The sequence below is a fragment of the Orycteropus afer genome, unplaced genomic scaffold (genome assembly GCF_000298275.1).
Source record: "Orycteropus afer afer isolate SDZICR_OR568_19922 unplaced genomic scaffold, OryAfe1.0 scaffold00097, whole genome shotgun sequence".
In the NCBI taxonomy this organism is placed as follows: domain Eukaryota; kingdom Metazoa; phylum Chordata; class Mammalia; order Tubulidentata; family Orycteropodidae; genus Orycteropus; species Orycteropus afer.
The window spans coordinates 137123-148773 of NW_006921684.1; positions in this window are offsets into that span (position 1 = coordinate 137123).

Here is an 11651-nt window from a genome sequence, read left to right on the forward strand (position 1 = left end):
GTGTACATAATCTCCAAATAAAGACAATTGAAAAGTCATACTTTCACCTAAGTTGATACAACTAACATGCATACAACCAAAAATGTCTTAGCTCTGTTTACAGCTTATATTTTATAAGTAAAGAAAACAAAAGATATTTGACGCACACATACAATGAAGAAATACTCATAACAATCCGTCTTCATTTTGGAAACTAGTTAAGTAGTTATAGCCTGTATTTAGAACTATGTTTTTCATCACCCACTGCGTATTTCCCCATGACCTCAACAAGAACTTCAGCTTTTCATAGTTCTTTGCACGGTCTGGTGACTCAAACCATCATTCATGAAGTATCTAGGCAATTAATAGTCATATCAAAATTAGGTTTTATAATTTTCCATTGACTTTAATCATGGAGCATGGTAATACTGGAGCTGTTCTAAGGAATCTCCTCTATTCAAGACATACTCCTCTTTACCTCCATTGTTTAATAGCAATCTAATTTCCACTTAGTAGTCATGATCAATCACATCAGACAATACAATAACTGCCTTCTTTGCCTGTTAATCTAGAGGCAGAAAAGCCCCAAACAGCCTAGTGGCATTCTTAACTTCCAGTTCGAGGGAATCAGTGTTGTGTCTCCAATTGGGAATATTCCTCTCTTTGGGACTAAAACCTCCAGACCTTCAGAGCACAGGGTCACCTCAATGGAAAGCAAAAATTTTTCAAGTGGGTGGCTTGGGGTAATAGTGAGTGGTGCCACTCCCTTTTCTACTCCTTGGTTCTTGCACCTGTGAATCCTGGCTATTGGAGAAATGGCACTATATATTGGACACTGGCTTAAAGCATATACACCATCCTGAAGAACATTGCCTCAACCCTACAAACCCCTTTCTATAGAAGGCCATTGTATTGTTCTATCAAGCCAGCTTCTTCAGGATGGTAGGGAACATGGAAAGACCAGTGAATCCTGTGAGCAGGGGCTCATTGTTACACTTTATTTGTTGGGAAGGGAGTCCCTTGAATTGAGGCAATGCTATGTGGGATAACATGATGATAGATAAGGCATAGTGTAAGTCTACAGATGGTAGTTTTGGCAGATGTATTATGTTCAGGGAAGGCAAACATATATCCAGATAAAGTATCTGTTTTACTTTATCTGGATATATATCCAGATATATATGAGGAAAAAAAAAAAAAAAAACACTGATTTTTCCATGATGAAAATTGTCCAATGTAATCAGCCTGCCACCAGGTTGCTGGCTGACCACTCAAATGGATGTTTCCATATCTCAGACTCATTGTTGGTCTCTGCTGAAGACAAATTAGGCACTCAGCACTGGCTATAGCCAAGTCAGCCTTAGTGAGTAGAATTCCATGTTGCTGAGACCATGCATAACCTCCATCCCATAACCATGACCTTTTTGTTCATGAAAACATTGGACAATAACAGGAATGGCTAGGAAAAGAAGATGACTTGTTTCCAGAAACATTGGACAATAACAGGAGTGGCTAGGGAAAGAAGATGACTTGTTTCCAGAGAAAGTGTCATCCTATTCACTTCATTTAAGAAATCCTCCTTTGCTGAGGTCACCTTTGGTAAACATTCACAGGAGACACAAATATCTTCACTTCTTTGGTCCAATCTGAGACGTCTATTTAAATACCTCTTTCCATAATACCTCTTTGTCATCAATTTTCCAATCATGTTCTTTCCAAATCCTTGACCATCCATCCAAACCATTGGTCAAAACCCATGAATCAGTATACAGTTGCACAAATGGCCATTTCTCCTTCCAAGCAAAGGCACTACTTGAGGTTCTGCCCATTGGGAGAATTTCCACTCTTCACTGTCCTTCAGAGAGGTCCCAAAATAGGGCTGCAGTGCTACTGCTGTCCACTTTTTTTTTTTTTTTTTTTAATTGTGATTTGGGTGAAAGTTTACAGAGCAAATTCACTTTCCATACAGCAGCTCAAATACACTCTGTCTCAGGGACATTGACTGCAATTTCCCACAATACAACAGCTCCCCTCCTACTTCTTCCCCATAGGTACCTCTTCCCTGTGTCCTTCCCTCCCAAGCACTCCTGCCCCCCAAGATATTTCCCTTCTATTCTTCCATGATTGTTCTCTCTAAGGAGTGTATTTACCAAATGTAAATCTTCAGGTCCTATGCCTGTTTTTTGTTTTGCTGGAAGCCACAGGTGTGGGTTCAATTCCTGACCTGCTGGGCAACTGGGGACTACATTCTCAGTGGTTCCATAAACCTCTATCAGATCAGCAAGTCTGATTCCCCTTCTTTTTTTTTTTTATGATTTTAAGTTTTGTTCCACATTGTTCTCCCACTCTATCCAGGATCTCCTACAGAGATCCCCCTCTGAGTGGTTGACAGTGACAGTGGTCAGGCACCATCTAGTTCTTCCGCTCTCATAGTTGTATAGGCTGAGGGTCATATGGTGTACCAATTGCTTGGACTAATTTTTCCATGAATCTTTGGTTTTCTTCATTCTTCTTTGCTCTGGAAGAGGAGAGACCCATTGTTGGCATCTAGATGGCCGCTTGCAAGCTTTCAAGATTCCAGTCACTAATCATGTGGAACAATGTTTGTGTGTGTGTGTGTATTATGTTGTGCCAATTGAGCTTGATGTCCCCTGCAACTATGGTGCCGAGCCCACAGTTCCAAGTACTCGCTCCCTCCGGGTATCTGACTGTGGCCATGAAGTAACTACAACCTTGTCTCTTGTCAGCTCTACTGTATATGTGTAAATTCTTACAGAACACTTGTAGAAACATTGCCAACCCTATACTGTCTTGTTGAACGTTGTCATTAATGCTAGGGTGGGATTGTATCTCATTGTTGTTTTGATTTGCATTTCTCTAATGACTAATGATCGTGAACATTTCTTCATTTGTTTGTTGTCTGTCTGAATATTACCTTTGGTGAAGGGTTTATTCATGTCTTGTGCACATTTTTAAATTGGATTATTTGTCTTTTTGTTGTTGAAGTGCTGGAGTTTTCTATAAATTCTAGAGGTAAGTCCCTTGTCAGATATGTCATTGTCAAATATTTTTTCCAAGTCTGTAGGTTCTCTTTTGACTCTTTTGGAGATGTCTTTGGAAACACATAAAAATTTAAGTTTTAGAAGATCTTATTCATCTAGTTTATCTTGTGCTGTTTGTGCCTTTTGAGTTATGCTTGAAAATCTATTTATGCCATATATTAGTGTCCCTAAATTTGGTCCCTAGTTTTTTCTGGAGGAACTTTATAGTTTTAGGTTTCACCTTTAAGTTTTTCATCCATCTGAAGTTAGTTTTTGTGTACGGTGTGAGGTACAGATCTTGTTTCATTTTTCTGCAAATGGATATCCAGTTTTGCCAGCATCATGTGTTACACAGACAATCTCTTCCCCACTTAATGGATTTTGGCCCTTTTTCAAAGATCAGCTGACCATAGGTTAATGGATCTATTTCTGGGTTCCCAATTATATTCCATTGGTCTATGTGTCTCTTGTTGTACCAATACCAGGCAGTTTTGACTATGGTAGCTCTGTAGTAAGTTTTGAGATCCAGGAGTGTGGGACCTCCTATTTTGTTGTTCTTCTTCAATACTACTTTGTTTATCCAGAGTCTTTTTCCTTTCCAAATAAAGTTAGTGATTGTTTTTTCCTTATCCTTAAAGAATGTTGATGGCATCTGGATTGGGATTGCATTGAATGTATAGATTGCTTTGGGTAGAAATGACATTTTCACAATGTTCACGTCCTATCCATGAGCATGGTATGTTCTTCCATTTACATAGATCTCTTATGGTTTCTTAAAGTAGTGTTTTAAAATTTTCTTTGTACAGGTCTTTTGTGTCCCTGGTGAGCTTTATTCCCAAGCATTTTATTTCCTTGGTAGTTAGTGTAAATGGTATTGATTTCCTTATTTCTTTTTCAGCAATCTCTTTGCTGGTGTAGAGGAATCCAACTAAATTTTGGATGTTGATTTTGCATGCTGCCACTATGCTAAATGTCTCAATTAGTTCCAGTTGAATTTTTTGAGTCTCTTAGATTTTCCAGATATAGGATCATATCATCAGCAAACAGGGATAGTTATGTCTTCCTTACCAATTTGGATGCTTTTGATTTCCCTTTCTTGCCTTATTGCTCTAGCTAGGACTTTCATACAATGTTGAATAGAAGTGGTGATAGAAGGCATCCTTGTCTGGTTCCTGTTTGCAAGGGGAATGGTTTAAGTCTATGTTCATTGAGCATAATGTTGGCTGTTGGTTTTGCATAGATGCCCTTTATTATGTTGAGGAATGCCCCTTCTATTCTTATTTTGCTGAGAGTTTTGATCAGGAATGGGTGTTAGATTTTATCAAATGCCTTTTCTACATCAATTGATACAATCAGGTGGTCCTTTTCCTTTGTTTTATTTAGGTGGTGGGTGATATTGATTGTTTTGCTAATGTTGAACCATCCTTGCATACTTGATATGAACCCCACTTGTTCATAATGAATTATTTTCTTGATATATTGTTGGAGTCTGTTGACTAAGATTTTGTTGAAGATTTTTGCATCTATATTCATGAGGGTTATACTCTGCAGTTTTCCTTTTGAGTGTTGTCTTTGGCTGGTTTTGGTATCAAGGTTATTCTTGCTTCATTAAATGAATTTGGGAGTATTCCATCCTTTTCTATGTTTTGGAATAGTTTGAGTAGTATTGGTGTCATTTCTTCTCTGAATGTTTGATAGAATTCTCCAGGGAAACTGTCTGGGCCAGGACTTTTTTGTGCTGGTAATTTTTTTGTGACTTGTTCAATTTCTTCTTTTGTTATGGATCTGTTCAACTTTTCTACCTCAGTGTGTGTTAGTTTAGGTAAGTAGTGTGTTTCTAGAAATCTGTCCATTTCTTCTAGATTTCCAAATTTGTTGGAGCACAGTTCTTCATAGTATTCTGATACTATACTTTTTATTTCAGTTAATTCTGTTATGATGTCACCCATTTTGTTTCTTATTCATGTTATTTATATTCTCTCCCTCTTTTCCTTTCTTAACTTTGCCAGTGGTTTTTCAACATTATTAATCATTTAAAAAAACCGATTTCTAGTCTTGCTCATTTTTTCTATTGCCTTTCTATTTTCTGTTTTGTTGATTTCTGCTTGAATTTTGATTATTTCCTTTCTTCTAGTGACTGTAGGCTTTTCTTGCTATTCTTTTTCTAATTGTTGGAGATGCCAGTATAAAGTATTGATTTTGGCTCTTTCTTCTTTTTTGATGTGTGCATTTATTGCTATAAATTGACTTCTGATCACTGCTTTTGCTGTGTCCCAAAGATTTGGTAGATTGTGTTTTCATTCTCATTTGATTCAAGGTATTTTTCAATTTCACTTTTTATTTCTTCTCTTATCTAGTCTTTCTTAAGGAGGGTCTTGTTCAGTTTATATGTGTTTACTCTTTTTCCATTGATCTTACTATTGTTGATTTCTAATTTGATAGCATTATGATCTGAGAAGTTGCTTTGTAGTATTTCAATGCTTTTGAATTTATTTAGGCTTGCTTTGTGGACTAACATATGGTCTATCATGGAGAATGTTCCATGTGCACTGAAAAAGAATGTATATTGTGCTGTTGTTGAGTGAATGCTCTGTAGATGTCTATAATTTCAAGTTGGTGAATTTTATTGTTTAGCTCTTCTGCATCTTTGTTGAGTTTCTTTCCAGGTGTTCTATCTTTCATTAATAGTGGTGTATTAAATCTCTTACTATGACTGTGGAGTCATCTATTTGCCTTTTCAATTCTGTGAAAGTCTGATTTATGTATTTTGGGGCTCCTTCATTGGTTCTATAGATATTTATTATGGTTTTATCTTCTTGTGCAATTGATCCTTTATTCATTATGTAATGTCCTACCTTGTCTCATATGGTGCTTTTTGTCTAAAAGTCAATTTGATCAGAAATTAATATAGCCACTCCTGCTCTTTTTTGGTTGCCATTTGCTTGATATATCTTTTTCCAACCTTTCATTTTTAGTCCATTTTTGTCTTTGTCTCTAAAGTGTGTCTCTTGTAGACAACACATTGATGGGTTATGTTTTCTTATCCAGTCTGCAACTCTTCATCTCTTGTGGTGTATTTAATCCATTGACATTCAGTGTAATTATTAAAAAGTATGAATTGGTTGGTCTAATTTTGTTATGAGTTTTTTTCATAGTGTTGCTGATATCTTTGTTCCATATAATTTTCTGTGCTGAGGTCATTATATTTATGAATTGTATTATCATATCCTTTGTTGTTATGGTTTTAGTATTTGCTAACTATTTGTGCTTGTCTTCTTTTTTATTGATGTGAAGTTTTATCATTTTTCTTTGAGGTTACCCTGTGATTTATAATTTCCCCCACCAAGTTTAGAACAGTTCATTCTATCTTGCAATTTTCTGACTTCCTCACCATTTAGAAGTTCTGTAACTATACTATTTTTTCCCTCTTTTTGGTTTGTTATTGTGTTCATTTGCCAATTGATATCTTTGGTTCCTTGTTTACAGTCTTGTAAGCTTATTTTACTTTGAATAATTCCATAGCTGTGTTGGTTTCTGGGTTGTGTCATCTTGTGTGTTAATGCTCAGTTGTTGTTTGCTGTTATTGATTCTCTGTTCAAAAGAGTCCCTTTAGTATCACTTGTAAGGTTAGTCTGGTTTTGACAAATTCCTGTAATTTCTGCTTATCTGGAAATCTCCTAATTTCACCATCATATTTGAGGGACAGTTGCCAAATATATAATTCTTGGCTGGAATATTTTCTCTTTTCAGGGTTTATATATACCAGCCCATTGCCTTCTTGCTTGCATAATTTCTGCCGAGAAATCAGAGCCTATTCTTGTTGGTTGTCCTTTGTAGGTAAATTTTCATTTTTCCATACTGCTTTTTGGATTCTTTCTTTTTTGTTTTGAGGAGTTTAATGATGATGTGTCTTGGTGATTTTCTTTTTGGGTCTATCCTGTTTGGGTTCATTGGACTTCCTGAATGGGTATATTCTCATATTTCATCATATCAAGGAAGTTCTCTTCCAACAAATCTTGGACAACTTTTCTCAGTGGCTTTACTTTTCTCTTCCTGTTTTGGAATTCTGACTACATGTAAGTTATTCCTTTTGATGATATTCCACACGAACCTTAGGCTTTCTTCATTTTATTTTGATCTCTTTTTTCTGATTGATCCCTTTCCAAGGAAGTATTCAGGTTTTGTCTTCAATCTCATTAATTCTGGTTTCCATTGATTCAATTCTACTATTTTGCCTTTCAATGTGTTATCTATCTATTTCTGAAATGTTCATATTAGTCTTCTGGATTTCTATCTGTAGATTTTGTATCATTTCTAATTTTTAATTTATTTTGTCATTTTGTTTTTGTGTTTTCTTCCAAAATTGTTCTAGATTTTGGTGTGTATTTTGCTGAATTCTGTTAGTGTTTTCCTTTATCTGTCTCTCATTCCTTTGAAGTATTCTTTTGAATTCCCTATCAGGGAGTTCCAATGCTGCTGCTGCTTCAGGGATGTGCTCTGGGTCTGTATCCTCTTTCCTTGTTTCTACCACTTTATCTTGCTTTTTTGTGTGGACTCGATGGTCTGTTGTCTCCAAAACATTGTGATGTTGTTGTATTTAGATCTCTCTTAACTAGTTGTGAAGAGCATCTAAGGGTAAGTCAGGCTCTTCCTGGTGGTCATTTACCTCTGGCCAGTTGATGGAGAAAGAAGTGGTGGCTCTCACTCAGTAAGTGAGGCTGCAGGAGATGTGGATATAGTTGGATCATATGGGCACTCTGGCTGTCTCTCACTCAGTTAGACAAAAACAACAATCAGAAAACCATCATAAAAGTAAAACCAAGTGGACAAAAAACACACTATATAAATACAGGTGCACACACACACACACACACATATGGAGAGAGAGAAAAATTTATCTCAAGAAAATTGCTCATGAAGTTGTAGAGACTGGCAAGTCTCAATCCAATTGTCAGACATCAATCTTGGGTCTTCTCCTGACTCACATAGCTGTAGAAGCTTACAATCAACAGGCAATACAGCAGGCTGCTGCCTTCAAAGGTTAACAAATCCAAAATTGGCAGGCAAAATGGAAGGCTGTTGGCTCACAGAGTGTGAAGACTACAATTTCAAGAATGGCAGGCAATACAGTAGGCCACCTGTCCAAGTCCAAGAACTGGAGATGATCACAAGTTAGATTCAGGGTCAAGACTGAGCAAAAAGCCAGAGAATTTTAGCAGAGCTTTTCCATGAAGGTACTGTGAAGGTAACTCCCTTTTAACTGATTGACTACTTATAGTAGAACTCATCATGGAGGTAATTATATTACATAAAATCTCATCATTGGAGATGACTACATCACAACAGGTACACTATTTAGAATCATGGCCCAGCAAAGTTGACACTCAGCCTTATATATACAATTATCTTATAGCATCCCTGAAATCAGAGATGGTTATTATAAGCTCCTCAAATAAAATATTATTTTTTACAAGCTTCAGTATAGAACACATACAGTGTTCAGTATGGATTACACCTCCACATAAAAAAAAAAAAAAAAATGAAAAGCTGCACAACTGGACCAAATAATCATGATTTAACATCATGATAAATGGAGAAAGGATTGAAGTTGTCAGGGATTTCATTTTACTTGTATTCACAGTCAACAAACATCCTTGGAAGCAGCAATCAGGAAATCAGATGTCATATTGCACTGGGAAAATTTGCTGCAAAAGACCTCATTAAAGTGTTCTTTGACTCAAGGTATGGTATTTTCAATCACCTCATATGCATGGAAAAGCTGGACAATGGATAAGGAAGATCAAAGAAGTGTTGATGTGTTTGATTGTGGTGTTTGTGAAGAATACTGAAAATTCCATGGACTGCCAGATGAATGAACAAATCTGTCCTGATAGAAATACAGTAGGAATGCTCCTTAGAAGTGAGAATGGCCAGACTTCGTCTCACCTACTTTGGTCACATTGTCAGAAGGGACCATTCCCTGGAAAAGGTTATCATGCTTGATAAAGTAGAGGGTTAGTGATAAAGGGGAAGTCCCTCAGTGAGATAGATTGACACAGTGGGTACAATGATGGGCTCAAGTGTAGCTAGGACTGTGAGGATGGCACAGATGGGGGTGTGTTTTGTTTTGCTGTACATAGGGTCACTATGAGTTATAGCCAACTTGATGATACCTAACAACAACAACAGTATGGATTACATCTCAGTATGTAGAAAACAAACATCCTCACAAATGAACCAATAAGCAACACCATGGTAAATGGAGAAAAGATTGAAGTTGTCAAGGATTTCATTTTACTTGAATCCATAATCAATGTTCATGGAAACAACAGTCAAGAATTGAAGACATATTGCATTGGGAAAATCTGCTGCAAAAGACCTCTTTAAGGTGTTAAAACGCAAAGATGTCACTTTGAAGACTAAGTGTGTGTGCCCCAAGCCATGCTATTTTCCATCTTCACATATTTCATGCGAAAGCTAGAAAATGAATAAGGAAGACTGAAGAAGAATTGATCCATTTATGTTGCTGAAGAATACTGCATATATCACAGACTGCCAGAAGAACAAAAAAATCTGTCCTGGATAAAGGACAGCTGGAATGCTCCTTAGAAGTGAGGATGGTTAGACTTCACCTCTAGTATTTTGGTCATGTTGTCAGGAGAGAACAGTCCCTTGAGAGAGGTATCATGCTTGGTAAAGTAGATGTTCAACAAAAAAGAGGAAGACCACCAGCAAGATGGATTGATGCAGTGGCTGCAACGAAGGGCTCAAGCATAACAACAATTATGAGGATGGCACATGACCAGGCACTGTTTTGTTCTTTATGAGTTGGAACTAATTCAACAACACCTAACAACAATAATGCAGAATAAATTAATTTATTTAGCATTTAATAGAAATATTAGCAATATGGTGGTGTCCAAAACTTAATCATCAAAACAATTATAGAAACCAATAGCACATTATTTCATTGATAATATAACAGCCACTCTATGCATATGTAAATGACCATTATAATCATACAAGAAAAATAATTAATAAATTATGCAGAATAAACCAGTACCATGAATTGTATGGTACTTATATCCATGAATCAAAATGTGTTTAACACCATAACAATTTGTCATGTATTTGAAGTAAATGAACAAATATTGTTTGCAATTATCAGATGGATTTTAAAAGATTTCCTGCATTTTCATGTTCAAGCATTTCAGATTAATATACCCTTGTATTAAATTCAGCTCTGGTTTAGTCATTATAGAGAAAGTTATTATGAAATGTTAAAGAAAAAATGAAAAGTACATTAACTAAACACATAGGAAATATATAAAAAAATATTTATATTTAATGTTAAAAACAGTCAAAATTATTAGTACAGTACATAAAAATATAAAAATAATTTTAAAATATCAAAAAGATAGGTATGATTTAACTTACGGTATAAAGAAAATCCAATTTTATTTAGAGTTAAATTCAGATATAATGCAAGTCATATTAACTTCCGAGATATCCTTAGCGTTTACAAAATGTAGTAAAGATCTCAGGGAAAAATACCTATCAACTCATGAGCTAATGGCTACTACATCTATTTACCATAAAATTGAATTCCTTTGCTTTTATTAGCAGTACATTGTCATATAACATCAAATATAAAAGGAATTATATAACTCATCCTGAGACATAAATGGTAAAGAATAAATCATTTTATGCAATAGTTTAATTTTATCCATGATATGAATTTCTGCATTTAACATTTATAAATCTTCTGTAAATGTTTCCAGTATCTGAAGGAATATGAATGACTTATGTTCAAATCCTGAACAAGTTTATTAGTTTAGACAATATATTTTTCAGGAAAAGTAGTGGTATGTGTTCTTATTCAAAGCTTTGCCTACTTTCAATCAGAAGCCATTATATGAACTAATGTCATATTTAATTGGAATAGATGCATATGCAAAAAATTACTAATTATGTTAAGCCTTGAAAGAAGAAGAAGGAAAATTCGTCATAGTTACAGACCATATTTTTAATCAAAATGCTGGCCAATGAAGATTTAACAAATATTGACCATCTACCATGTACATATAAGGAGCTCTGGTAGTGCTTTGGTTAAGGCATTTAGCTGCTAACCAAAAGGCTGGAGATTTGAAACTACCAGCTGCTCCATGGTGAAAAGACAAAGTAGTCTGCTTCCATAGATTTATACCCTTGGAAACCTCAAGGGGTTGCTATGAGTCAGAATCAACTCAATGACAATGGGTTTGTTTTTTTTACCAAGTATGCATTACTGTTAGGTTCTTAAAAGATTAAGTAAAATAATTATATATATTTTAATGATTATGTTTCCTGTGTATAGCACAAGGGAAGATTCTGCAAGTATTTTCAGGTACTCCATTACTTGTATAAACCATGTGTGGTAGTTAAGTTTTTGTGTCAACTTGGCTAGGCCTGGCTGAGTGGCTGGGCAGCTGGATGTAGTATTCCCCATGATGAGACTGGTAATCAATTCCATGGTGGAATCTACTGTGAGCAGCTGAGTAGCTGCCTTTGGGTATGTGGTCTGTTTCCTGTATATAAGCAGGATCTTTGGGAATGGTCTTTAGCTTATGGCATGCTTGGACCCTGCATGTA